This window comes from Bactrocera dorsalis, chromosome 5, assembly GCF_023373825.1.
Source record: "Bactrocera dorsalis isolate Fly_Bdor chromosome 5, ASM2337382v1, whole genome shotgun sequence".
NCBI classification, from domain to species: Eukaryota; Metazoa; Arthropoda; class Insecta; order Diptera; family Tephritidae; genus Bactrocera; species Bactrocera dorsalis.
In genome coordinates this window covers 42,813,969-42,838,053 of record NC_064307.1, presented here as the reverse complement: position 1 = coordinate 42,838,053, position 24,085 = coordinate 42,813,969, and the positions used below count along the sequence as shown (strand labels likewise).

At 40.3% G+C, this 24,085-nt stretch overlaps 1 pseudogene; it reads right to left on the bottom strand.

The window, feature by feature from the left end:
- Nucleotides 1-10,367: 10,367 nt before the first annotated feature.
- On the bottom strand, nt 10,368-10,497 carry LOC125779081 (small nucleolar RNA U3; annotated as a pseudogene).
- Nucleotides 10,498-24,085: the final 13,588 nt, after the last annotated feature.

Genomic DNA, 24,085 nt, shown 5'->3' with positions numbered 1-24,085 from the left:
AAGTATGCATTTCAATTTAATATTATAATAGTTTCTTTCTAGGAAACTAATCGATGTCTATCGAAGTCCTTAAATTCTTCTCCATATAACACTTTAAAATAGTCATTGATTCGGCAAAACTATTGTATATAATGAGAATCTCTTAAAGTGATGTAACGCTTGCAATTTCATTGCTTTGTATTTAAGCTAATCTATATGATTTATCACAGTTGTATGTTCTATTCGCCATTTTGATGATTTTGACAAACAATGGTAAGCTTTAATTTTTTCGAGATTCCTCCTGATAGTTTTTAGTGCTGCATTTCGTGCATCTTCCTGAAGTACTTCGTACTGGCTGATGCATCACGCTGATTTTTTGTAAAAACTGGAAAAAGAGTTTATGGCAGCACAGTCCAGAAATTATGCTCTTGTATACTCATCGAATCAACTAATATAAATAACATAAAAAAATACTAAACAAAAGATTAAAACGAAAATCGTAATATAATAAGCAATCTTACCTTTATTTTGAATTGATCCGTTGACTAAACAGCACAGTACTACTTTTTCAAAAAGTTTGTATATTTTCTCGAAATATCCATTGATCATCCTGTTACGAGTATAAGTTCAACGGCACTAGCCCTTTCCCGATAACACTAAAATATATCATCTAAAGATTATAAAGTTCAAGTTAAAAGAAAAGAAGTTATCCAATTAAATAGTAACTTGTTAAACAGAATAGAGTTAGAAATATAGGCCTTCGCACTCAAAAAGCTTATCAAAGAGTTTTGTGATTGCTAGATATAGTATATTGAGCGAATTGACTGATAGCAATAAGCCGAATCCATTTCAGAAGCGAATGGTGCTGATGATGAAAGGCTATGCCAAGTGAAAATGATGGTGTTCGAATCCCACTAGTTTTGGCTTGTGTTCCCTCACGCCAATGGCAGGCCACACATACCGATAGTGAATCGCCAGAAAATGCTGGAGTTTCGTTGTGACGCCTTATTATTCTAAGCATTTGAGGCCATTTGTGCATGGCATTCGAAACATCTTTTTTTTGAATTTGACCTTAGAAGTCACAGACTAGGGTGTTGGTTTATCCAAAAATTTGTAAATTTTCCAAATCAAAATTCCAACAGTTTGTAAACTGCTTCAGCTTTGATGAGTATTTGTGCTGCGGTGCCGAAGTCGATAATTATCAATCTGTTTGCTGAAGATTTGTCAAAAAATTTAAGTGTAATTTTTTCACCAACTCTTTTCTTGCAATCGGGAGATAAATATAACGTTTCCGTAGTTTTAAGTGTAGTTTTTATTAAAAAAAAATTTCGGTCGCATCATAACTGAAGGATTTCGGATTGTAACGAGCAGTTTGTTTAACAGGAAATAATGACACTCGTTGTTCAACCAAAATCTGACATCAAATTTAAAAATTTATGGGTGAACTATGGTTTGTTTTTTTCCACCTAACCATTAATAAACCTTAAAATTCAAGTATTGCGAATTTATATCTGGTTATATAAAGATTTATACCTGTTTCCAGTTAAAAAGAAGTTAATAAGAAGAGACGCTTTTATTCGAAACTTTTGGGATCTTAGAGTTGATGTTGCCTTAGTCTGGTTCTGAGACTACGATTTTGTACCGCGAGGTTTCTGTTTAATATTGCGTTTTTGTAGTTCCCATTTGCTTCAACGTAGATATTCAATGGTGGTAGCCAGTCATTATGAACATCATAGCACCACTAACCCTAATGTGTCGTAGTGGTCCCACGCAGTGTTTTTTCAGCAGAAACCTTAAACGCGATCAATGGTGCTAAGACCACCGACTACCGACTAGCCACGTTTGCTAAAGAGAAAATATATTTTTAATTACTTTACTATGCTCTAGGAATCTATTGCGAACCAAATTATCAGTAGAAGGTAACCCCTGTCCTTTAGATTTACTTTCTATTAACGCTTGTTACCATGAGAGTCATTTCTACAGAATCAATTCTGATTCCGATTTTCGTCTGACCAAGAAATGTCAACTAATCAGCATAAGTCAATTTATGTGAGAAAAGGTTGCCTCTCCTAAAATAACAATAATCTTCAGCTGACCAACTTATAAAGTTCATTTTATATACTTTTCGCTAAGATATCGATTCTATTGGATAGCTGTGGACTTTATTTCTTTTGAATGTGGCTATGTTTCTTCATGAAGTTTGTGCCCTAAGTCTTTTGTTTATGTCACAGGCAAGTGAATATTACCTTCAAAAAATTGTATAGAGGAGTTTGTAACTAAAACGCCCCTTGGGGACAATTTGACACACGTGTTTGGAAATTAGAGAAATTATAGCTGCCGTTTAATTTCTATCCAGAAGCTTCAGACGGCTACACAAACAGACAAAATGCTCCAAGCGCAATTTAAATGCCCACAGTGATTACAGTTAGAGCTTAGCTTAACGTTAGCGATTAGAAGAATGCTCAAAAAGTGCCACACAATCGAAGATAAAGAGCACAGATACGCAGTTGAGTTGTTGTTATATTTTCGCTCTAAGAATTTGGAACAGTTAACTTTCTAAGCCACATTATCGGCTGTGCAACATAAAAGGTGACGAAATTACCACTAATCTAAATTAAAGTTTATGAGAAATTATGTGACATTGACACAGCAACAAAGAAAGGGGTTCACACAGCAGAATTTCAGAGAATTTCAATGTGAATAAAACGCTAAAAATCGGACGCATTTAAATTTCTTACTCCAATTAATGCAAATGGGCTTTTAATCGGTGTTGACAGTTAATTTAGATGAGCGGAGGAGGGATGGCGGGAGGAGGTAAGGAACAATAAAGTAATAAATAAAAAAATAAAATAAAAAATATTAACATATTTGTTATTGTTGTGGTGGTAGTGTCATTTTAATGAGCCAAAGTGCTGCACTGCTTGTGGTACTGGCTCTGGTGCGCTTGCCACTCGAACGCCGAGTGTTAACATAATAAATGAGGCGATCAAAAGGAAATAAAACGAAACACATATATGTATATGTATATATGTTATACATATATGTATTATACAGATATATGTACATACTTACATTGTGTTAAGGCAAAGTCACAATGGCATTGTGGCAATAAAAGATGTATTGAACAGCGTGTGAAGCATGTGAATGGCAGGCATGCAACAGGTAGGCAGATCTCCGCAATCGCTTATAAATATAAAATATACACGCACACATACAACCATATGCGTGCAGCATCAGCATGCAGCGCTCATCAGGAAACGTGCGCGATGTTATCGGCTGCCGCTCGGCGACTTGCTGCTACCACTTGTTGCGCGCTGGCGGGCAATACACTCTCACATATACGTACACATGTGAAGGCGCTGTGTCGCTCACACACGCCCACTTCCATCAACATTTTATGCTAATATCGCTTTAATTACATGCTGATGAATGCGACGAGTGCGCGGCGGCAGCGGCGGCGTGTCGGCAATAGAAGTGGCAGCAAGTGGCACGCAGTGGCAGCTTCCACAAAGGCCACTCAACTGGGAGATGCCGCTCGCTGATTGTGTGGCTGTTGACAGCGTTGCTTTTGGTAGCTGCTGCTGCTCTGCTGCTGCTACCTGTCCGTCAGCAACTCCCACTGCCAAAGCGCGCTTTTCGTTTGTTGCCACCGCCACTCATTACGTCCGCTTGGGTGTTGCAGTTGTCCGCGTAATGTTGTTGCTGGGCGTTTCGCATTTGCTATATGCTTCTAATTGCCGTGATGGCGTGTTTATTTGCAACGCCGGCCGTTTGGTTGGCATACAAAGTGCGGGACGAGACTCCCATTTTCTAGGTGTAAAATGTTGCACACACGTGTTTTTGTAATAATTAATTAATTTTACATTCTCGCTTATTAATTGTGTAAATTAATTTTCTACACTTATTTGTTATTGTAATTTCATATATTAACTCTTTGTAGTTCTTGCATGAAATCCAATTAAATACCAAGTCATTAATTCGAAGTAAGATAAGCTAAGTTCTGGAGCAAGCTCACAGTTTAGCTTCCAGGTGGTGGGCCCCATACGCACATTACACACACACCATTCATACAGGAAGCTAATTCTAATTCTCAATTAAATGCCTTAGCCGCCTAAACAATTTCCGCGCAAATTTCCCTAACTGTTCGGCATTCCGACTAGTGCAGATCACACCGCTAACATCTAAACGTCCATCAGTCCAGCTAATGCCACCAGATCTCTTTGTCCGAGTACATCGGCCATTCTGCAATTACATGCACCCAGTCCTCCGCCCCGGCCCACAAATTTAACCCGATCTATCAGATAGGCCCATGCTCTGGGTTAGCTTCAACAAACCCAACGTCCCGAATTGCTTATGAGTCACTCGATCGTTAGAACTATTGACCCAATGATCTTGCCACCTACGTCTGACCCTATCATCCAGAAGTCTTCTGCTCTCTAGAGTCCACGTCATCATCTGAAATCCAGTCATTCCGCAGCATGGACGAATTCAAGACCTTATTGAACCTGAATGCAATTGCACGCTGTATGACAATCAGGTCGAGAGAGGATGCACCGAACAACGCTGTATTGAGAGGAGTTTTTGGCACCCCAAGACCGTCGAGGCTGCTTCCCACCATACAGCAGCTCCATAAGTGGCATAGGCCATAAAGATCTCACAATATATGATGCCAGCAGTACAGCGTCCGAGACCCCAATTACTTCGCATAATGCTCCTTCGCATTCCCCAATTGTGGAGTGACACGTAGACAGACTGACATGGCTAAGTCAACCTGGTCGTTATAGAGATAGACGAAAGGTTAGATTAACAAACGGACATGGGTAAATTAACTAAGCTCATCACGCTTATCATTTTATATATAGCTACTTTAACGTTTCCGTATGGGAGTTACCAACATCGTGGACAACTTATATCGTATTTAGCGAATAAAATGAGATAAAATTTTTCGTTAAAATGTTTTTAAAAATTGTGTTGGAAAATTATATAAAAACGCATATCGAGAGAAAAGCCGTTTCGTCGTTCTTTCAACGATACTCATATTTCGTAAATTACTTCACCGACTTCCACTTCTTAATCAAGCATTACCTCTTCTTTCATATGAGCTTTACCTAGAAATGTTAATCTTTCTGGAACAAGAGCAGCATATCGTTACCTGAAATTCAAAATATTGTAACATCATTTTTTGTAAGTCCACAGACGAACGTAAAACGTTATAATATATAGAAGCCACTCATATTGAAAAATTTGGGTTTTAGTTACAAAGTGGTCATATTTTGATTATATCAGAGGCAAACTTCCAAAAAACGAAAAAATTCAATTTTACTTATGACTCAATATCGCAAAAAAAGTGGCTTGGCCCAATATCCAGTCGAGAGCTGTACAGCATTATATGTAACCCCGGCGAACTCCGTTTCGCCACCAGATGGCTTCGTTTTATGTAACATTTCGTTTGGTGATTAAAAGATGAATACAACTTTTTTTGTAAAAAACAATGATTTTCTAAATTTATCCCGCAAACACTAAGCGATTGGCCTTGCGACTTGTTAATTGTTATTGCGAACGAAAGGCGATCTGAAAATTGTAATCGTTTCAAATCAAATGGAAGATCAGTCGGAATCATTGGAATTCGAGGAATACATATGTACATTTTCAGCTGCGTACTTTCCATTAATAATGGTTGTCTCAATCAAATTCGGCATAACCGTGCGATTCTGTAACGACTGACAGTCTCAAGTCTCTAAATTTGAGATTTTGAGTTGGAGACAACTTTTGAGACATGAGACGATTTTGCTATTCTGTAAGTGACAGTCACAAAATCTATTACATTTCATCATTCAGAGACGTTTTTACATAAATATGTCGATAACAAATATTAAATTTTCTATAACATCGTCAAAAAACATAGTCATCAATAAAAATGAAAATATATGTTGACTTTGTTTCATAATATTTACGAAATTTATGTAAAATTTATTTATTTTTAACTTTTTCGTGTTTGAGATGCTTACAAAATATAAAAATACGACAATCGATTAATATCTATGATGATCTCTATTCAGTATATTCAAAATGGCAGACAGAGCTCTGGTAACTCCAGAGAGTTCAAAAACTTCGTTGGATAAGGATTAATATAAACATATAAATAGCATGGTTTGAATTTGGTTAGCATTTTCATTAATGTTTAAAATGAAAAAAGTTGTTGTAGTGACCTAACTACAATAGTTGGACATATGCTACCTCGGAGTTTTTTGTAGACATTATGATGCTCTTCAATATTGTTGTTCATTATTTTGTTCTATCGCTAATAGTTATGGGAGCGCATTCGATGAAAGACATTTTAAGACTCATTTTTCTACTCCTTCGGTTACATTGTTCAAATTTTACCAAGGATCCCTAATTTTTTTCAAAATGTAATGTAGCCTATGTCGAATTGGAAGAATGTGGCATTCTATTGGTGAAAGAATTTTTTAAATCGGCCCAGTACTTTTTGAGCCTATTCATTACAAAAATACAAACATACAAAATAGGCACAAATCTTTCCTCTTTATAATATTTGTGTAGATAAGGACCACGCTTGCTTATTGTCGAATTTCTTCTATTTGTGTGGCCACTCTAAGGTTTATCTAAGAAAATATAATAATTATAAAATAAATATACTAATTTTGCTTATATGTTTTCCAAATTGACCCACATATATGACATAATGTTATCTGGTTATTGAATTCTTATATTAGGTAAATGGGAGGACTGATATTTTCGCAATTTAGTCAAACTTCGACCATTTTAAGAAGAGGGGTGCCACACTATTAATTTACAATCATTTATTCTGTGGCCTCGCTTTACATAGTGTAAAGAGGAAATAACTCAAAATGATTCAGGAATGAAGCTTACATTCACTTGAATGGGTAAGTCAATAAATACAATTGTTACATTTGGAATGATGGTAATCCATCAGTTATTGTTTGACGTAAATTCACTGATTGGTGTGATCTATTGGTAGATCGAATAATTGGTTCATATTTCTTCAAAAGAAAAAATCGCTATAGCGCCATGATTAATGTCTTTTTCTTGTCTGATTTACAGGATGTTGATGTGGCCGATCTTTGGTTCCAACAAGACGGCGCTACATGTCATTCAACCACCAGAACAAAACCATCTGCATCGTTCACTTGCTCGAAATCAATTTAAAATATAATTGGAAACCCTTTTCTTTATAATAAAACTAAATGATAAAGCTAATTCGTGGCCAAAACATCAAAGTAACGGGTGATTTTTTTGAGGTTAGGATTTTCATGCATTAGTATTTGACAGATCACGTGGGATTTCAGACATGGTGTCAAAGAGAAAGATGCTCAGTATGCTTTGACATTTCATCATGAATAGACTTACTAACGAGCAACGCTTGCAAATCATTGAATTTTATTACCAAAATCAGTGTTCGGTTCGAAATGTGTTTCGCGCGCGTGTTTTGTTCAGCGATGAGGCTCATTTCTGGTTGAATGGCTACGTAAATAAGCAAAATTGCCGCATTTGGGGTGAAGAGCAACCAGAAGCCGTTCAAGAACTGCCCATGCATCCCGAAAAATGCACTGTTTGGTGTGGTTTGTACGCTGGTGGAATCATTGGACCGTATTTTTTCAAAGATGCTGTTGGACGCAACGTTACGGTGAATGGCGATCGCTATCGTTCGATGCTAACAAACTTTTTGTTGCCAAAAATGGAAGAACTGAACTTGGTTGACATGTGGTTTCAACAAGATGGCGCTACATGCCACACAGCTCGCGATTCTATGGCCATTTTGAGGGAAAACTTCGGACAACAATTCATCTCAAGAAATGGACCCGTAAGTTGGCCACCAAGATCATGCGATTTAACGCCTTTAGACTATTTTTTGTGGGGCTACGTCAAGTCTAAAGTCTACAGAAATAAGCCAGCAACTATTCCAGCTTTGGAAGACAACATTTCCGAAGAAATTCGGGCTATTCCGGCCGAAATGCTCGAAAAAGTTGCCCAAAATTGGACTTTCCGAATGGACCACCTAAGACGCAGCCGCGGTCAACATTTAAATGAAATTATCTTCAAAAAGTAAATGTCATGAACCAATCTAACGTTTCAAATAAAGAACCGATGAGATTTTGCAAATTTTATGCGTTTTTTAAAAAAAAAGTTATCAAGCTCTTAAAAAATCACCCTTTATATGCTTTTTGTTTCTTCTTGAAAGCCACAAGACAAAAAAAGGTGCGTGGAGTCCCTACGCGCGGATGAAGTTATACTTCTTAGTGATATTCAGAAATGCACATCATTTTGTATGAAAGAAAACTAGAAAACTTAAATTCACATTTTATAAATTTATTATGCACATAAAATGAAGAATAAAGCAAAGTCTAAATGAATGAATTTTGACTCAGAAAGTAGTTCCGTCTCTTCGTTGCGGAAGAGAATATGCAGCGTAATCATCTCTCTTTTGTTCTTCGCCAATTTGGCTGCCGGATTGACTTGTGAAGATCAATTTTTTGTTGGTGACATATTCATATGTGTACGCATATGTATGTTTGTATGCTTGTGATTTATTTGTTCGGCAATGTATGCAAATATATGTACATATAAGTATATATGAATGTATGAACATGCAAGTCAATGCGCGCACATGCGTATACATACACTTATATGAGCATGTGCAGATATACAAGATAGGATAGAAGATGTATGCCTTTTAACATCGTATACTATACAAATAAATATTTTTCTTACTAATAGAAATTAAAATAAAGAAAAATATTTATTTTTATAGTATACGATGTTAAAAGCAAAAAATTAAAAATTTATTCTGTCGTGATTCGAACCTGGGACCTGTGTTAGCATCTTGACCTTCCAAGCGCTTACCACCAACACCACCATTGACAATTAGGTCGCGCTGACTTAAGTATGATGTGGTTATGAATGCAAGAAACATACGATGGTTCTAATAATTTTGTTTTAGTATAGAAATATATATACTTTGTAGAATATTTTCTTTAGCCATAAATTTATCACAGCAATGCATATTAGGGATGCTCGATGAACATCGATGTTCGATGATCATCGATGTTGAAAGCAAAAACATCGATGTTTTAATATCGATGTTGCCATACGAAAAATATCGCAACATCGATGTTAACGGAATCAATCATCGATGTCAACTTACGGCCTCACGCACGACACGGACGTCCACCAAACCAATGCAACTTAGGAAACAAATTATGTCTTCTATGAACGCAGCCACAAATCAAATTTTTTAGTTGTGAACTTCACAAACTGATTTGTGGCTGCGTTCACAATGTGAACGCGTCATTCCGGTCGTTCCCTTCATTCGTTCGTTCTTCGTGATTCATCTTGCACATTTACGCTCACTCCCACTTCTATTTGTTTGTTAATAAAAAATTGTGTTGTGCGTACCTATTTAAATTTACTGATTTGTTCGTATTCTACTGGTGTTGTGCATATATATTTATATATTACATGGAGTACAACAATATGTAAGTTTTTAATGATTGAATTCTATCTAAATATTGAATTCATCTGTTTGCTTTTTGCGCATGCTAAAGGAAATTATTCTTTTTAAGGTTATAAATGCATATAAATTATAAATGAATAGAATTAAACATGCCGCCAAAAAGTCGCTTCTGGGAATTTTTTGAAAAACTTGAAAATATCGAAGCCAAATTAATCTAAAATTTTTAAATTGAATTTCAGCTTTTTATATTTTTATAAGATATTTGACAATCATATACTTACTTCCCCATTAAACTGTGAAATTTAATATTTTATTTTTAAAGTTGTAATAACATTTATTTATAATTTGTACTTCATGTTTTCAAAGATATGAATAAATAAATTCATTGAAAATGAAATATGCGTTACGATTATTTAAAAATACAAGTATAACATCGAGAAAAACGTTTAAAATAAGTCGTAAATGTGCTGTGCACACTGGCTGTGGCTTAATAAATTTCGAATTTATAGATTGTGTTTTATTTCTTTGTCAATTATTAATGTAAAAATTATCGATGGATCCAACATCGATGGATCGAACATCGATGTTGAGCTTTCGATTATGACATCGATGTCAACATCGATGTTTTTTGAATATCGATCATCCCTAATGCATATGCATAATATGTATATACATATACATAACATTGCTGTGATGCCCTGAGAAGTATAGTCTTAATAAATTTATTTTTAATTTTTTGCTTACTAATAGAAATTAAATTTATCACAGCAATATTATGTATATGTTTATGTATATTGCTGTGATAAATTTATTTTCTATTAGTAAGAAAAAAATATTTATTAGTATAGATTTCCAAAAGCACAGAAATGATTCTGTGAATTTATTCATTAAAATCGCCACTCAGAAGTCATTTTATCCCTTGTAAGCGAGCGATTTTCTTAAATCTCACGCTGCCAGATAAAACCATATACCTCGTCCTCGTGGGTCAGTTTCAAAAACCACAGAAATGATTCTGTGTGATTCTGAAAGGCCAACGCAGAGTATTTCAACCAAAACATACGTAAAATAGTTGAGAATTCGCAGAAATGAAAGACAAACGAAAGAAAAAGAAGTATAACTTCAATAATGCACAAGCATACAAACATACATATGCGCACACATCTGAATATGTCACCAACCAAAAATTGAAACATTGTTCTACAAAAACAACAACAGCATAAGCATGTAACATTGTGTATTGTAGTTGAGTAGGCAGAGCTGTGCCGAAAGAAACGAAAAAACGATCGCCGATTGTCACCGCTTCGCTTGCTGCTCGCACATCTTCGCAGACAAGGTTGCGTTACATTCATATGGATGGAGCGAGGTTGCGCAACTTTGCGTTACTTTTATATGGAAGGTTGCGCAACCAGAATCTATCGCAACCTTTTCCGGCGTCGTATAAGAAGTATAACTTCAAAAAACATCCTTTATTAAAGTTACCGGAAAGTTTTGTTTATCATTCGATAAAAAAAAATAAAATTAATGACGAAACGTGAACAATATGACCGTACTTTATACTCTATAATTTTCGCAAAAGAATTCATCAATAAATACTTTATTTCTAAGTACAATAATTTAAATTCTTTAGATTGATCATCTTATTTGCATATATCACGAAAATCGTAAATTCAAATCCGCAGAATATAAAAATATTTTAACGCAACGCATTCCGTAATTATTTTGGGATACAATGGTGACTCATGAAGTACATGTGGATTGCTGGCTGACGAATAACGCATGTTTTGCTTATTAACGAAGCCATTCAGACAGAAATGAGCCTCATCGCCATCATCAGTGCTTTTTCGATGAAAATCCGGATAACTATCGGGTAGGTGCTCAGCCCACATATGACGATGCTGGTGGTCAAACAGCTTCAGTTCTTGCGTCAATTTGATCTTGGAAGGTTGTAGGCCGAGATCTTTTCGCAAAATTATAATAATGTCGACTCGTTGTTGGATCGCATATCTCTCCACGATGAAATGGCAAACCTTACTGAAGAGAAATGGTAAAAGAGCGGGGAAAAACCTATTGAAAAACCCATTAGTATCTGGATTCTCAGAGATTACCATTTGGAATGTAGTGATTTTTGAGTTGACCAAAATATCTTTCGGCAGTAAAGCACTCAAAAGTAGACCATATTGTATGTATAATAAAAAAGACGCCAAGTATGCCAAAACCCATACTGGGAAAAATTTATTATTTTCGTCAACGAAATTTTATTTTTCGCTATATCTGAGATATTAAGGAACGCTGAAAGTAAGGGTTTTCTGTTGCAAGTACCAGAGAATCTAAGTAGTTTACTTAGATTGCTAATGTTTGGAAGTCTGAGTTCTTGAGAATTTTTCTACATGGTGAAGTATGAAAGAGATACTAATAAAGAAGCAAAGTGGGTGGGCAATGTGGGTTTTTTAAAGCTACGATAAAAGAAAAGTATAGCTGTGCTGAAAACTTTTAAAAAATTCGAATTTTGGAGAATTATGGAAACAAATTTTAATTAAAAACTATTAAAAAAAAATACAATTTGTGAATCCAAATCAAAATTTGTTGCTTAACATACACGAATCCAATATTATCATGGTTAACCGAGACGCGGCTTACATACAAACCTACAAACATTCTTAGGTATAATCAAGCTCAGCGCCTCAACACAGCAGTGCATAACTAATGCAACATAAAGCCAAACTGCAAGGAGTAGCAAATAATAAAAAAAGCAAATACGAGCAACAATGGGGTAATGGGTTTCTATATGTATTATTTACCTTACCTCGTTTCTTATTTGTTCTACTTTATTTGTCTATTTGTTGTAATAAAAGACTTGAAATGGACCGCAACAATTGCAGGTGAACACTGAGCCACATTGGCCGCAGCAACATTAGCAGCAAAGAAAGCCAAATGCCACATGCAAAAGGCCGCATTTGTTGTCGCCTTGAGTGCCCCACAACCCAACCTTCTCTGGTGAGGCCAGCTTGCAACAGAAAGATTGGAATTTTTTCCTCACAAAAGCGCAACTTGTGCTGACTTTTTGATAATACCTTTTATTGCCAAGCCAAGCGTTTTTTCGACCTTACACTCGGTGCTGCAACAAAGGCTAGCTGCCAACAGTAGCCTGCGGCGGCGTGCAACAGTAGCGCGCGAGCGTTTTTCCGCCTATGCGCATTGCAGTCAGTAGTGTTTAGCTGCTACCAGCTTATTTTCTTGTTTTTGTGGCAGTTCCGATTCACTGCTCACAATGTTGCACAAAAGTGTTCGACAAAAAATGCGGCAGGATTATTGCGAGGGAAATCATCTTTGCTTAAGGCATAAATAGGGGCAAGTTTGGCTACAAAAAATATTTGCTATGCAGCAAGTGGCATGATGTGGTATGTGCAACACGATGGCGTGGCATTAGCAACACATAAAAAGCGCCGCATTTGCCACCAACTATTATTGCACCTGAGTGCATGCCACGCCACGAGAAGGCGGAGATGCATTTCATACACGTATGTTACCCATATGTATGTGCATGTATGTGCAACATGCCATTACGTTGTAATGTGATTGCCATTTGCGTTTTGAATTTGTAGGAAGACACAAAAATTAATTAGTGCAGATTGTTCCAGCAAGTCATTTGCCACAAAAGATTGAAGCAGCAACACAGCTGGAGAAGAAACTGTAGTAGACAAAAATAATAACAACAAGCGACAGTAGACGGTAGTTGTGAATAAACGGCAACTCGGCAGCTTTTGAATGGCGCACAATAGAAGGCGGAGCCGCCAATTGCCAGTGCGCGCTTGTGTTATAAAAATATTGTTGTTGTTGTTGTTGCTTTAGTTGTAGGCTTACTTGTTGGGGCCATAAAATTCAACGCAAAGCGCCGCAGAAATACCGTCCAACTTGTAAGTTTTTATGTTCGTTGACAAATTGCCCGAAACAATGTTTCAAAGAATAGCGTCCAACAACAACAACGACAGCAATAACTAAGCAGACTAAACAGGCCAAGGCGATTATGGCTACCTGCTTAAGCTCATAAAATAAACGCTGAAAAAACGATTTAAGTAGGATAATGTTTAGTTTACTAAAAAACAAGACAATGAAACAAGAAAAAATATAAAAAAATAAAAATAAAATTTTTACGACCTTCATTCGACGGAAATTTACCGCACACATCGAAAAGCGAAACTGAATGTACGAAAGTAAGAAACATTTACAACAATAAGAAAGTAAATGGAATTTGAGTTATACGACGACCCTTTGAAAATGACTTGCGAGTAAAAGTTGTCGAAGTTATCACAAGAAATTTGAAGTTCAAAATATTTTACACATTTTGAACATTAAAATAATCATGTCAATCAAATTTAAGGCGAACTGTGCGAAACAAAAGCATACTCGCCATCGATTCCACTTTTCCCTACAGAAAGTTAAAAAGAATTTGTTTTTTATGTATCCATAGAGCTTAAAAATAATAATTTTAAATCGATATCCCAAACAGTTTTTCAGTTACAGTCTTCTAAGGTGTGGCCGTCCAACGCAATCAGCTCCATCAGCTTTTCTTTAAATGCGTTTTTCTATCACGGAGACATATGATTAGATTAGTTTATGCTGGCCGGCTATAACGTCAGACATAGACCTACAGGTCCTTTGTAATGACAGATAGAGATATGTACATTATCAACATGAGCTGAATTTGACGTCGTTGACGAAGGCAATTCTTTTTGTGAAATTTAACAGAGATATTTTTTTATTTTTTTCATATTTTATTCTCATACTTCATCTCGTCTCTTGCACTGCGAAATTCCCAGATATCTAAGTCGAGTTCTAGACAATACCAGACAGAAGCATAGGAAGTGTTCCAGCATCTCTCTCACGTCTATTTTCCTTCACTTTTTACATGTGTCGTCGTTACTTATGCGCATCAGGTTGGAATGATACCAGTGAGTCTTGACCTGTCATTAGGCCAACAACCATGCTGCAGTCCTCTCGAGATCGCTTGTGTAAAGCGCATGGGTGTTTTTTCTGGGCTTTTGCACACGATTTTGAAGATGCTGCATGTTCTTACGGCATTACATCTTCTCTGTTCTGTCTGTCAGCCTTATCATAGTGTATCGTTTTTAGTGACTTTCGCGTTTTCTGTATTGGTTCCAAGATAGAAGAAATTATCTACAACTTCGAAGTTATGACTGTCAACAGTGACGTGAGTGCCAAGTCACGAGTGCGATAAATGTTTGTTTGATAACAGGAGATATTTCGTCTTGCGCTCGTTCACTGCCAGACCCATTTCTTTTGGCTTCCTTGTCCAGTCTGGAGAAAGCAGAACTAACGGCGCGGGTGTTGAGGCCGATCGATATCAATATCATCCGCATACGCCAGCAGTTGTACACTCTTATAGAAGATGGTACCTTCTCTGTTGAGTTCTGCAGCTCGAACTATTTCTCCAGAAGCAGGTTGAAAAAGTCGCACGATAAGGAATCGCCTTGTCTGAAACCTCGTTTGGTAACGAGCGGCTCGGCGAGGTCCTTCCCGATTCTGACGGAGCTTTTCGGTGTGCTCAACGTCAGTTTACACAGCCGTATTAGTTTTGCGGGGGGATACCAAATTCAGACATCGCGGCATAAAGGCAGCTCCTTTTCGTGCTGTCGAAAGCAGCTTTGAAATCGACGAAGAGGTGGTGTGTGTCGATTCTCCTTTCACGGGCCTTTTCCAAGATTTGGCGCATGTGGAATATCTGGTCGGTTGTTGATTTACCAGGTCTGAAGCCACACTGATAAGGTCCAATCAGCTGTTGACGGTGGGCTTTAATCTTTCACATAATACGGTCGATAGAACCTTGTACGCGATGTTGAGGAGGCTTATCCCACGGTAGTTGGCGCAGATTGTGGGGTCTCCTTTTTTATGGATTGGGCAGAGCACACTTAGATTCCAATTGTTGGGCATAGCTTTCGTCCGACCATATTTTTACAAAGAAGTTGATGCATGCTCCTTATCAGTTCTTCGCCGCCGTGTTTGAATTAGCTCGGCCGGCATTCCATCGGCCCCCTGCCGCTTTGTTGTTTTTCAGGCGGGCAACTGCTATTCCGAACTTCGTCGATGGTCGGGCAATGGAACGTCTGCTCCATCGTCATCGCTTGGGGAAATCGGGGGGTTCGCCTTCTCCCCGGTGTTGTGCTATCACTGCCATTCAGCAGGCTGGAGAAGTGTTCCTCCATAATTTAAGCATGCTCTGGCATCAGTAACTAGATCACCTTGGGGGGTTCTACAGGGAGTATGCTCCGTTTTCTTGAAACTTTACTGTAAGCCGCCGCATCTTTTCGTAGAATTTTCGAGGCATTACCCCTGTCGGCCAGCTTATCGAGCTGTTCGTACTCACGCATTTCGGCCTCTCTTTTTTCTGTCTGCAAATGCGTCTCGCTTCCCTCTTCAACTCTCGGTATCTATCCCATCCCGCACGTGTTGTGGTCGATCGTAACGTTGCGAGATAGGCAGCCTGTTTTCTCTCCGCTGCGACACGGCACCAGCCGTCGTACCAGCTGTTCTTTTGCACTTTCCGAAAACCAATGGTTTCCGGTTGCAGCTGTACGTAAAGAGTTTGAAATGCCGTCCCACAGTTCCCTTATACCGAGTTGATGACGAGTGCTCTGAGAGAGCAGGAGTGCAAGCCGAGTAGAGAATTGATCGGCTGTATGTTGTGATTGCAGCTTCTCGACGTCGAACCTTCCTTGTGTTTGTTGGCGTGCGTTTTTGCTGCACAGAGGCGGGTGAGAATTTTGGCTGCAACAATTTAGTGGTCCGAGTCTATGTTAAGTCCACCGAGCGTACGCACATCTAAAACACTGGATACGTGGTCTTCCGTCTATCAAAAGATGAACGATCTGGTTGGAGGCTTTTCGATCCGGAGACAGTCAGGTTGCTTGATAAACCTTCTTATGCTGGAATCTAGTACTATAGATAACAATATTTCGGGCCCTGGCGAGGTCGATTAGCCTCAACCCATTTGGGGAAGTTTTATCATGGAGGCTGAATTTACCGACCGTTATGCCAAAGAAAACTTCTATGCCCACCCTGGTGTTAAAGTCGCCAAGCCCGATTATGACATCGTGACGGGGGCATCTTACATAAGTGCGCTCCAAGCACTCATAAAAGGCAATCTTTGGTCACATCGTCTTCTCTTCCGTCGGGGCGTGGGCGCAAATCAGCGATATGTTGAAGAAACCTCGCTTTGATGCGGATTGTGGCTAGGACGTTCATTCACCGCAGTGAATGATAGGTACTCGGCGACGGAGTCTCTCTCCCCCCACGAATCCCACACCAAAACCTGCGCTCCTTTATATGCCACTGTAGTAAATGTCACAAGGACCTACTCGTCTCTGTCCTTGTCCCGTCCATCGCATTTCTTGGACGGCGGTGATGTCAGCCTTTGTTTTCACGAGGACATCAACCAGCTGGGCAGGGCACCTTCCCCCAGTTAAGGGACCGGACATTCCAGGTGCATGCCCTCAATTCGTAGTCCTTATTTCGTTGCAGCATGGTCGTCATCAAAAGGGGGGTCACTCATCTGAGGCTGGTTATGACTATTCACTGGGGTGTTTATTTTTACGTGGCGGGTCCCAAACCCAGCGCAGTGCTTCGCCGTCTCACGTTAGCTCGCCTTCAAAACGGATGTTCCTTAGGCTACCCAGAGGATACTTGGTCAAAGACGGAAGTCGTGAGATGCTTGAGTCACATGTTAAAAGAATAGTTTCTGGCCACTCCCAAGTGAATGCAATCAGAGAACTTTCCTCACTTGCTGTGAACTTCTACACATGACTCCATCCTCCTCCGGTGAAAACCACCCTAAGGAAAGTGAAGGCACGATAGTCAAAAACACTCAAGTTTTTCGAAATCAACGTCCCGTTAACGTCTGTGAAACACTGGTTTCCGATTAACAGGATGCTTTGAATCGTATTATTACTGGCGATAAGTTTTGGATCTACGCTTACAACCCAGAAACAGACGACCAATAGGCCGAATATCGTGGCAAAGATGAACCGAATCCGAAAAACCACGTCAAGCAGGTCAAAAATTAAGGTTATGTTGACAGTCTTCTCCGATTATCGGGATGTGGTGCACTCCGTATTCCTACCAACCGGCCAACCTGTCAACGAGGAATGCAATTTGAATGTTATGCGTGGTTTGCAAGAACAACAAAGAGTTATGGTTTGCCCTTTGCACAACAATAATGTATCGTCGCATATTGCATTGATTCTTCGTGAGTTTTTCGCCAAATTTTCAACCAATTTCGTGCCGCAACCACCATGTTCGCCTGATTCGGGTGCATGTGACTTCTAGCTATGCAGCAAACTCAAACGACCGTTCCGGGGAACCCGTTTTGAGTCAATTGAACGTGAATCACTAAGCGCATTGAAGGCTATTCCTGAAATTGACTTTAACAACTGTTTCGATGATTGATGCACAGGATGCAAGAAGCTCATAATTCAGCACTGTTTTCTGATCCCTTGGTAACATGGCTATTTGGCTTTCCCTCTGATTTGGCAGGTTGGTTAGATTTCACATATAATTATTTGCGTTTAGAGTTGTCAAAAGCAATCAGTTTTTAATTTTTCATCACCAGTCATCATCCGATGCAGAAAAGGATTTTTTTTATGGTGCTCAAGCAGCATTATTGTATGTAGATAGGTGAAAACTGATAGATTCAGACTTAGTAGCAACACATAAAAATCTTCTATCCTTAGGCTTTGTGAGACTCATAAAATACCCCACAAAAACAAAAGCAGTTAAGAGTTTATTGCAACAGCATTCTTAAATCCTTCGGTTGGAAAATACAAAAAGGCTTCATTAAGCCAAATCAGCACCCCACAGAGGGTAACGGTAGTAAATAAATTTAAACTGCACTCCGTTTCAACTAGCTGCTGGTTAGGATCAAACAGGTACACGATCCCGCGGTGCAGCTTTATCAGCAGACACTTCGGAATCCACCCACATCACACGTAATCGCACATATGTATATAACAACAACAAGCGCATTGTGCGCGCGGCAGTTAATACACTCGACGCTTGTCAGTGAGGTACCCTTGTCGGCACCGACGACGACCAACTCATAAAATTACGAGTAAATGTCGCCATTATGCGCTCATAAAAAACAATAATCGACGCGGAGACAGAGTGAATGGACTGTCGCACCGACAGGTATACAGAGTTTATGCACCTTTAGGCGCACATGTATGAGTGCGCACGTGTGTGTGTATGTAAGTAGTGAAACCCTTTCGCTGGGGCAAAGGGAGCGACTGCCGCACATATCAGTAGCGTTGATCGCGCTCATTGCTGCTGTCATGGTGCGAGTTGTCAATATCGCTTTAGTGGCCTTTGTCACTATAGCTATTAATATTGTTGTTGTTGTTGTTGTGCTGCCACTGCTGTTGTCGCTCTCCATTCACTTTGATTTGCTTTCAACTTTGCCGCCACCATGAGATGTGCCGCGACCAGTGCGCGGGCGCATTATCCGCAAACCGTTTTAGCAGCGCCGACGTTGCGCCCATTTAACCATTTGTTGTTGCCGCGGCGTAAGCGCAAACAACGTGAGTTGCAACAGTTTCGCAGTGAGCTTGCGCTTCGAGCACCGCGCTGGATCTAGATCGCCGCCTCCTTTTGGCCCAATGAGTGAGTCAATGCAATTTGATAATAATCTGACAAACTGTCGCCGCATTTGACATCATTTAGTTGCAGCAAATTCGACCGATTCTGGCAAGCGCTACACATGCGCATACTTTTATACGAGTGTATGTGGCACTTACTGGCGTGCGCGGCGTTTACTTTGCTCCTAATGATGACAATTCAGCAATTTTTGTTCGCGACGACAGTGAAAATTTTGAATGATTTGTTTGACTTGCGCGCGGTCGCCGCTTGGCGCTGTCGCATGTCCGTGCGCTAAATTGGCAGGCGGCGCTCACATTTAGCGCTGGCGCTCGCACACGCCGATTTGGTAAACACTGCCCTCTCCCTTGTAGCGTCCCAGTAAAGTGGGTAGGGCATAGCAACACACGATTCTCGTGTTCAATGACGCCAGCTATTTGCCGCCGCCACCGCAGCGCGTACCTTCCTTGGCGTTTCGATCACGCGCTCTGCCTTCGTTTTGCCGCGCGCGTCACATTGGCTGGCCTGCCATGTGGCGCGCAGTGTCTTTAAACGAGTCGAAATGAAATGTCGCTTTGTCGCTACGTGTGTCAATTACGGCCAGAAGCGTCAACTCTAATGAACTCGTGTTCGAGCCTTCAGTAGCTTTCAACTTTCCAATGCTTGGCATTTGAAATTGCACGCGTTTGCAGTTAAGTATGGCTGGCGTGCCAGTTATTTAAGTCAGATGTGATGATTTCAATTAAATTGTGGGATATGCTGTGCGGATAGTTTATTGATTTGAGATTGATTAGCGACTTAGCGGTAAAATGGGCTAAAAAATAACGTATATATGGTATAAGGAAGCAGCGTTTAAACTTTTTAATAAAGATTTACTGTGGGCTCTTAAACCTGGGAGTTTATTAATTATAACAATTATTTAATCGAAGTAAAGGCGAGCTCGAATTTAAGTCTAATTTGATATTTTTTCAGCTATTTCGCGAACTTCTTCATTTTCGGTAAATGGAACGTCCCCTCCATTGTCATCGATTGGGGAATCGGATTCACCATCTCCTAGTGTTAAAGCCTCACTGCCATCCTGCGGGCTGGAGAAGTATTCCCTAGATAATTTTAGTATGATCTGGACATCAGTCACTAGATCAGCTCCTTGGGTTCTACAAGTGTATGCTCCGGTCTTGAGACCTTCTGTTAGTCTTCGCCTCTTTTTGTATATAGAATTTTCGGGCATTACCCACGAAGTCAGCTTGTCAAGCTCTTCGTACTAACGCATTTCGGCCTCTTTCTTTTTCTGTCTGCAAATGCGCCTTGCTTCCCTCTTCAACTCTCGGTATCTATCCCATCCCGAACGTGTTGTGGTCGATCATAACGTTGCGAGGTAGGCAGCCTCCGCTGCGACACGGCATTCCTTGCCGTATCAGCTGTTCTTTTGTATTTACCAAAAACCAATGGTTTCATTTACAGCTGAGCCCAGGGAGCTTGAAATACTGTCATACAGTTCCCTTATACCGAGTTGTTGACGAGTGCTCTCAGAGAGCAGGAATGCAAGCCGAGTAGAAAATCGTTCGGCTGTGTGTTGTGATTGTAGCTTCTCGACATCGAACCTTCCTTGTGTTTGTTGGCGTGCGTTTTTTGCTACACAGAGGCGGGTGCGAATCTTGGCTGCAACAAGATAGTAATCCGAGTCGATGTTAGGACCTCGGAGCGTACGCACGTCTAAAACATTGGAGTCGTGTCTTCCGTCTATCACAATATGCTCGATCTGGTTGGTGGCTTTGTGATCCGGAGACAGCCAACTAGCTTGGTGAATTTTCCTATGCTGGAATCTAGTACTACAGATAACCATATTTCGGGACCCGGCTTAGTCGATCAGCCTCAACCCATTTGGAGATGTTTCATCATGAATTTACCCTCCGTTGTGCCAAAGATACCTTCTTTGCCCACCCTGGCGTTAAAGTCGCCAAGCACGCTTTTGAAATCGTGGCGGGGCATCTCTCATAGGTGCGCTCCAAGCGCTCATAGGAGGCATCTTTGGTCACATCGTCCTTCTCTTCCGCCGATGATCCGATCAGTGATCGTTGAAGAACCTCGCTTTGATGCGGGTTGTGACTAGATGTTCATCCACCGGGGTGAATGACAGTACTCGGTGACGGAGTCTTTTTCTCACCACGGATCTCACACCAAACTTGCGGTCCTTTATATGGCTACTGTAGTAAATGCCACAAGGACCTGTTCGTGACAGTTCTCATCCCATCCATCGCATTTCCTGAACGTCAGTGATGTCAGCCTTCACTCTAACGAGAACATCAACTGGGCAGCGGCACCTTCCCAGTTAAGGGACCCGACATTCCAAGTGTTTGCCCTTAAATCGTAAACCTTAATGCGCTTTTTTACGTTACGGGTTCCGAACCCAGCGCACAACCATGGAGAGGGATGGTTCGTCTTCTCACTCCAGCTCGCCTTCAAAGGAATGTTCTTTGGAGGATAAGACCGGAAGCCATGAGTTGTTTCAGCCTTATGTAAAACAATCGTTTCTAGCCACTCGCAAGTGAATTTTCCTCACTTCCGTGCACTTCTACACATGACTCCATCATCAGTTGAACTTACACACCATTAATTACCTTTAGATTTAGTAAATTGTGACTATTTAAAAACTGTAACTAACATAAAGAAGATATTCACCATAATACCATCCATCACAATCAATAAAGGGGTGAACAATTAATTTGCGACAACCAGTAGAAATATCTCCATGGCAAGCCCATAAAATGGAACCGTGGGTATATATGGTCATCTAATGTGGGCCTGTGCACAGAAGGACAAACAAAAAATGACAAAATGTGGCATGACATATGACTAGCAGAGAAAGTCAGCAACAGGACTAGCAATTTCAAACAACAAAGACACGCTGCTTTACCAATGTAATGCCTAGCCGCATCCCCCTCCAGGCATTGTTAGTCTAATATGCCGTCTTTTGTCCAATTGGCTACACTCGCTCGCTCATGCGGCTGTGCGAATGTTATGACATAAATACATGCATATTGTATGTACTTAATAATAAATACAACGACAGCAATACTGGTAACAACAACGGCGCGTATTGCCAACGAGGCCAGCGCAATCAAAACCAATTTTCAATTGAATACAAGAATTATTTTTATTTATCAGCGCGCAACGATCAGATCAATTGCAATTACAAGCGCAAACACACACACACACACCGGAGTGTATTAATAAAAGTGTACGAACAATGCTTGTCGACCTGCTGCTGATCACTCACCGGCGCGCTGGCGTGTTGGCTGTCCAGCGCAGAATCAGCGCCACCGCCAGCTTCCATGGCAGCTGACCAGGAGGAATCATACACTTGTTGTTATTATTGCATGCGCTTAATATTATTGAGTAGCGCCAATGTTATTTGTTGTTAATTGTTGTTGTCGGTGTTCCTGTGTACTTAATATGAGGTTGTTTACTTTTTTGTCTGTTGTGATTGTGGCTGTTGCCGGCGGAGAAATGCTTGCGTGGCCTGGTCAGGTGTATGACAAGTGGATCGTCAGACAAACAAAGAAGGACGGGCGCGTCGCAAGCAGCTGGACATATGTTTGAATGGCGGAGGATGGCAGACTGTAGGAGAATGCGCGCGTTTGTGTGTTGCATGAATGGCTGGTTGAGTCTGTGGCTGAATGCAGGGATTGCGCGCAGAGCGACCTGGCGCAGCGCAGAGATCAACTGGACGCACACTTGCGTTTGGTGGAGTTGAGGTGGGAGAGATAGTAGCGCATAAAAAGCTGCGAATATGTTTTATTGCCTGTTATTGGTATGTTGCAACATATAAATACGTATGTGCAACACAGCGCGTTTACTTGGGCGGCAAGCGCCGCCACAGTTCTTTCACTAATGCGCGAATTTCACACAATCCATCATTCGTGTTGGCATTAACAAGTCGCCCCAAATCGATGGCGCGTTGCAAGTATATGTGGCGTATACCGCGCACTAACAGCAACAACAATAGCGCGTATGTTATTTGCAGTTAATGTGGTCGACGCTGATGCGACGCGGGCGCGATATAATTGCTTAACGAGCGTTCAAGTCTAATGCCACCATCAAAATGAGAGACACACAAAGCGCAGAATGTTGGTGATGCTGTTGCTTTTGTTGGCGCTGCCGCTGCCGCTGCTGACGATGATGGAATGATGTCACCGTTGTGAGTTGCTGTCGCGCGCGTTGCTGAAGTGATGTCTCGCTTGACGGTGATGCGCTTGATGTCGTGAATGTTGATTTCGCATTGTTGTTATTTTAGTGTTGAGTTTTTGTTTGTGTATTTACTTTTGGTTTGTTGGTTGGTGGCGTTGATGACGTGCATGTGCATGCGCGGATGGCGCTATGGCAGTCGCAGGTGATTGTTTAATAGGCACTCAAGCATGAGCGTCCGGCATGGCAGGCAATCGTTCAAGCTCCGCGGCACATACAAACACACTGGCGTACATATACACATGCACATATATGCGCTGCTGATGGCCACGTATCCATTGGTGATACCTTAATGCACAGCAATTTAAGTCACTTTATATGGCAAATATGGTTGCTTGGCAGCCATCGCACTCAAAGTGACACTCGAAGCGGCGAAATGACAAAAGCAAAGTTAACTAGACACTTTAATGGCGTTTGTGCAGCGTTGCAATGCAATACCGCGTTGCTGCTACAGTTGCTAGGCATTCAGAACTTATATTAATAATAATGCATATTAGAGTAATAACTTTGGATTGCTCTTTTAACGGTTGTGTTGAGATAATTTTATGAGATAAACGTAAGGTGGCCGCTCAGTTTCCAAAAATGAAATGATCTTCCAAGTTTTGTGGCTTTGTTAGGCTAAATAGATGACAGTTATTTGGAATATTTCAAAAATCTAAAGCTTTGAAACTCGATAATATCCCTAGACTGCATATCGAACCAAGCAAGGGTGTAACGCCGAGGAAA